General features: G+C 35.0%; 1 long non-coding RNA gene across 1 annotated transcript; it reads left to right on the forward strand.

Moving 5' to 3' along the window:
- The first annotated feature begins 4,046 nt into the window (after positions 1 to 4,046).
- LOC145116011 (uncharacterized) lies at positions 4,047 to 5,314 on the forward strand. The gene is made up of 2 exons (XR_013711826.1): positions 4,047 to 4,632; positions 5,141 to 5,314. It is a non-coding gene; the product is annotated as an uncharacterized LOC145116011 (long non-coding RNA).
- The last annotated feature ends 1,259 nt before the right edge of the window (positions 5,315 to 6,573 follow it).

The raw sequence follows: 6,573 nt of genomic DNA on the forward strand, positions 1-6,573 counted from the left end.
GCTGCTATTTTTTATTTTATTTATTTACTATATCTTTTGTACATTAAAATTTTCTTTTGTCTTACCAAAGAAGTATAAATTGTAAATACACATTTTACTACTAACATTGCCAATGTTTGTTCTTCTCTTTCATCTGTATGTGTTAGGACCTCCGTTTTCCTCTCAACATTGATCTTAACTGATTAAGATCAGCATGTCACTTCTTGAATGCATGATCCCCGATTGTAAGAGCTAGTTGACGTTGAATCTGCATCTTTTCTTCAACACCAACTGCCCTTTCACTGTCGCTAATGCACAAACTGATTGACATGTTGCTTCATATTGATGAGACCAGATGGGGGATAACTGTGCCACCAAGTGTTATTTTGGGCACATATCTCTTCTATCTTGATTAACCTATTTATGTTTCAATGGGATGAGATGAAGTTAGGTGACCTGGAATGACTAATTTCTAGAGACTCTGTCACTACAACATCATCAACTCAAAGATCCAAGGCGTATTCAACAAGACAATGATCCCACCTTCTCTTACTTCATGGATCTCAATGTATGGAACCTTTGAGTTTTGTGTTGGTGACTCTCATAACTCAAAGGTTACAAATGTTGGATCCCTCTAACTCGTTGGTTACAAATACTGGTTCATGTTCTTCTTTTGTTCTTGGTGAACATGAAGCTTGGAATCAATCTGCATAACCTCAACGATTAAAGGCATTCCTTCTCCTTATTTACTATGAATTGTGTTGTTTTTGCGTGATATGGTTGATCTTGTTTGTTCTTTTTTAAAGACAAAAATTCAAGGGGTAGATATCTCGGAAAATGGAAATGCATTAATGACCATTCAATTCCAAAGATTTGATGGAACAAGTCTTTATCACATTTCTGAAAAAGCTGCACATTTTTCCCTGTTTAAACTATTTTATTGTTTGACTAATTCTTTTGTTTGTATTCTTATTTTTTTTATTCTTTTGTACCATTTTGTAAAGGAATCCTACGGTGGCAATTTTGAGCCTAGTATGCAACTTTTGACACATCATTGTCCCTAGAAGCATGTTGTTGTATGTGACAAAATCTCTCTAAGTTTCTCATCAACGAGACCATTTGCTGAGAACATTGAGTCACCATCTTACGCTGATTGTCTAGCATTGTCTAAACTCTCAAAGTAAGATTGTCTGGTCCAAATAAAAAATATTGATAAAAAGGTTGGGGTGTTTATTTTTAAATTAATAATCTTTACCTGACCCTGTCCCTAGAAGCATGCTTGTCGTATGCATCAAGCCTCACGTTCTGCTGAAACATTGAGCAAAAACTCAATGGCTTACCCTGATTGCATAGTCATCAGCGTAAGAGTTCCTTGTCTGGCACGTATATGACAAAGGGTTGTTCATGTCCCTGACCTCCTAGTCTGAGGTATGACATGGTACCATTATCATTAATGGCGAATCTTTGATTCTATATTGCAACTTACTCCATGATACGAAAGTTTAAACCACTTCTTGTTGATGAGTTAAACTGTTAATGATTCACGCTGATGTCACCTCAACGTGACTAAAACAATCCATTCTTTCCACAAGTCTTCTAATACAGAACTTGATGATTCATTGTGTAAAACCACACAGATAAAAGTTCGAAAGTCTGTGCCGATGGTTAGCCTATGTACCATAGGCTATCACAAACACCAATCCATTCTTGCCCTTACATTCTTCTTCAAAGTTTTATGATTCAGCGTAATGTACCATACGCTGATGAGAGCTTCACAAATCTGTGTCGATGGGTATATCATTGTATGTGATATATTACACGCACCTATCTACTCTTGCCCTAATTCTTCTAATAAAAGAGATTTATGATTCAACGTATGAAAGCACACGCTGATGAGGAGACATCACAATCTTACTAGAATACAAGTTGAAACTCTGTTCTGGTCGATGTTAGTTGTTGATGTCAAAAAGGCGGAGAAAATCTTGGTGAAGCTGATAATCTTTGTGCTATAACTACAGAAAAGCACTTTCTAAGGGGGAATCGAGTCAAGTTGATGCCAACGTTCTCAGCTCAGCTCAAGCTTATTATCTATTCGTCCATCGTTTGCTGCAATTCATAAAATGTTTGATAAGTCATTCATCTTCTCAGGGGGGGAGCATTTGTTAAAACTGCAAGAGTCAAGATTTCATTCTTACTCTCAGGGGGAGCACGAGCCAAAATCATTCCGCTTATACAACAAAAGAAGTTTATTTTTGATATCATCAGATAGGGGGGATATTGTAAGACCACATCTTATGATCTGATGAGTCAAACACACGACACGCTGATAGATCAACGTTAACGTCTACAACATCGACAGTGCCAGCATATCAAGCTTAGCAGCGTCAACTTACAATTTAGTTATTCGATTGTAATAATTTGTATATAAGGAAGATATCTTTGTATATCAGGTAATGATATAGATAAGTATAGAATAGATCACAAATCTAGTATCTTTGTTATAAGATCGGTTCATAGTATAGATTAGATGCAATCGCTTCAATCAATGGATATATATGTATAGATTAGAATATATACAACATTAGGGCAAACCCTAATGTTGTGATCGTGGCTTTGTGTCGCCAATCGCCTTTGTGACAAACCCGTCTTTTTGGTTAAGACAAAACTCTTTCTTGGTGAAAGAAAATTTTGGAGAACTTATGTGTGTTTTACTTTATTTATTACTTTGCTTAGATTAGTTTTACGTTTGTTATTCATACTTGAAGTGTATATACAAACCTTCAACCAAATACACACACACACACACACACACATATATATATATATATATATATATATATATATATATATATATATATCAAATACACACACATACACATTTTGACAGTAAAATGCACCTGTTGTCAGAAATTAACAACAAAATGAACCGATGATATTGTGGTGGTGGTGGTCGCTGGAGAACAGTGGGGCAGTAGCGGTGGTGGTATGCAGTTGCGTTGGTGGTTCCTTAAAACCACAAAATCATGAAATTATGGAGGGAAGAGAACTGATGGTGTTGTGGTTCTTGTAGTTGCTGGAGAACAACAACGTGGTGGCGGTGGTGGTATGAAGTCCTTAAAACCACGAAAATCATCGAATTAAAGTCAAAATGTTGGTTAGAAGAGAAAGGGAAAGAGAAATTCTAAGAGAAAAAAATAACATGTCGTCCCTAAAATAGGATGATGACAAGGCTTCCTATGAACTTCAATATACTTTTTGCCTAAAACAAAGAAGTGAGCTAAATATAACTTTTGTAACTTAAAATCTAAACGATATAAAAGATCTAGAATGTTTGTGTAAGTATCATGTTTCCCTATAAGGCTCACGACCACGAGTTATATCTATAACGACTAACTAAATTTTAATTTGAGTAAAAACATTGTAAATGTAAAAAGTTTATTTACGTAATTGTGTCTATATATTATTAATCATATCCAGTTTCTTCACAAAAGTTACAACAATCTGGTTATTTTCAACAAAACAAATCTATCAATATTCTTACCCTATGTTTTTATTCTTGCACAATGTATCATTAGACAACGTACCACTAGTAGTTGAACATAACTTGTGGCCTTCATGAACCTTTCCGATGCGTGCTCTTTAGCTTACTAATTCCATATAGGTTGAAAGTCATGAAACCTTGAATTTTGTCAACTTGACCCTTCACATACTTCTCCTTTCCGCAATCGTGCATGAACTTTTAAGTTAGTTTCTCGACTTCTTATGTAGCATAACGTTCTACCTACGACCTATCATAAACTCTTAAACATTTTATTAGGTTTTCAAAATTAAAAATTGTTTTATACAAAGATATAACAATATTATGATAAATAGATCGAAAAGATGTAAATGATTTCCCATATATTCCCATCACAATGAGCTCTCTGACCTTCTTCTGAGTCAAACTGAGTTCCCATTTTAATAGGGGGAAAATATGTCCCAACTCCCGAATGTGGTACAACATGGGGTACAGTACACAACTCACTAGCTGTAGGGATTGCAAAATTTTAAAGGGTCCCACACCCAATTAAGCTTTAGTCATCTCACAGACCCCATGGAGACAACACAACCCCAATATGAATCCTTACTTATAAATGATGAAGAAAGTAGATCTGTTTCTTGTAAATGAGCTCCCATATATCCCCATCAAAATCTCTCTCTCTCTCTCTATATCTTGAGAGAGAGAGAGAGAGAGAGAGAGAGAGAGAGAATGGTTGGTGTAGGTTTTTGAAAGAAATGAAAATTGCGTACAGAGGGTTTCCGATATAAAGAAGGTGGGTGATGAGCAAGATGGAGAAGCAGGGCACGTGCATTACTAACTCATCATGAAGACCTAGAAAAGTTTTGCGTTAAGTAAACCTTGAAGGTGTTAATCCAACGTACCTAACCTAGCCAAATAGCCTTGAAGTCTAGAGTTCATGGTTTAACCCTTGTACGTTTGTTTGCGATTCACTTGCAGATGTCTGAATAATTTAGCCACTTGAGTACTTCAATTACACTCCATTTTGGTAGATGCAACAAGTGAGTTAGTGGTTCATGTGCCCATCTTCGCCATCATGACAACCCAACCTTTGTACAAGATTATAGCCGGCCAAGCTAGCTTAATTTATTCAGGTCAGTAATTAAGTTCATTAGCATGAATCTTCGAAAATGGCTGGCCTTGAACCTGATATTTTCATGGTAAACTAGTTATTTTGAAATTTGCAGCTTTTATGGAGTTATTTTTATAATTAATTGACAAAGTAAGTCGTTCTCTTAATTTCTTTATATATTGATGGAAATTAACAACTGATGTTTTATGACTGGAGGGGAAATCTACAGCTTGAAAATTTACTTTGTATAATTTCGTTATAGATGATAGCATATTTTATTTATGTGTCATGGGTTTTACCGAGCTCTTTTTGGCTTAGCTTTATATGAAGCTAAAAACAATACGGGAGGATGTGAAAATTAAACGTACGGTCTTTGTGACTGTTAGTTTCATTCTCTTTTGTTCTATGGTGAGGTTTTTTTTTTCTTTTTTCTTTTTTTTTTCAGTTATTTTTGTCGGTGTCCTTCGTCATACTTTATTTTCTAGCTTATAGTTTCTTTTTTATTTATTTATCTATTTTTTTCATTACAGAAAGACCTGGTCCGTGTGTAGTGCGGCAAGTTTGATTATCAGGAAATAAAAGTGACAAGTATCTTGATTGAGGAGGAATTACCCCAAATAATTTTATGGTCGAAGAATTCGTATAAATAAATATTTTTTTTTCTTCTTTTGCGAAAAGCAACCAAAAAGTTCTTTATACTTTTAGTTTTTATTTCAGATTTAACATTATTGGGTGTATATATTTAATCATGTGTGAGATCATTACTAGAAAATCCACCACTATCGCCGGTATCACCAGGGGTGGAGTTTTAACATTTGATTCGGGGCCAAAAATATAATATGTATAAAAATTGGTAAACAGGGGGTCACAACCAAAACTTTATATTTTTTAGCCTAAAATGTATAAAATGAAACTATAAGGATGGTTTCTAACCAAAAAACCGGGGGGGGGGGGGGGGGGGGGGGTGCCTTGCCCTAATAAAGCTCCGCCAATGGGTATTATATTATGCCTAAGGTAGAGGGGGTGGACTCAGCAACGTCTACGTGGCTCGGCAAACACCTGGACATCTCCTCGGTATGCAAAGGTCGGCATCTGAACTTGGCAGATAGATACCAAGTCTCTCTCCGCCTTCTTTTCTCCCCACCATGCCCCTCTCTATTCTTCCTATTTTCACCTCCACTCGACACCCACTTCCTTTGTCATTGTAAAGAGAGTCTCACAACCCTATGAGTTGATGTGTAACTTGGCAAATGCTCCCATGACTCCTCCAACCTTATGTATTGAGTTTTTATGGTTTTGTTCATTTTGTGATTATTTATTGTGATATTTTTTATAATTGATATGGAATTAATAATTTATTTTTAAGTGATTTTTTTATTAATTTTTATCATTATTTTCAACTTTTTTATTATTTATTATTTATTATTTTCAATTTTAAAATAACCTTTTAATTCATATATATATATATATATATATATATATATATATATATATATATATATATATTAATCTAATTTAACCCTAAACCTATCATTTTCATCCTATCTACTTCTTCATTTTGAGAACCACCGCCACCTCTAAAATCCTCAGCACTTGGCACCACCTTTAACATCTACAACATCGTCTTAACACTGCACCACAGGCACCACATTTAACATCTATAATTCCACCTCAACATTTCATCTTCGGCACCACCTTTAACTTTCCTAATGTCGCCTTCAAAATTCAAAATCACCAAATTTTTTCTGGATCTTAATATCCACTACAAATCCCATCCATGTTTATCTTCTCTGTCGCTATCTCCTTCTCTCTGTCACCTTTGATACATCTAGATTTTTGTCTCCAATTATCTTCTTCATCTCCGATTCACACTGTTACGTCCCAATTTTCAAACTGATTTTCTTTCTTTTAAAAGAGTTATTAAACAACCATTTCTCATAAAGGTGAAATTTTCCAAAACCAC

Source organism: Lactuca virosa, chromosome 5, assembly GCF_052849685.1.
Source record: "Lactuca virosa cultivar CGN04683 chromosome 5, Lactuca_virosa_CGN04683_v6, whole genome shotgun sequence".
NCBI lineage: Eukaryota > Viridiplantae > Streptophyta > Magnoliopsida > Asterales > Asteraceae > Lactuca > Lactuca virosa.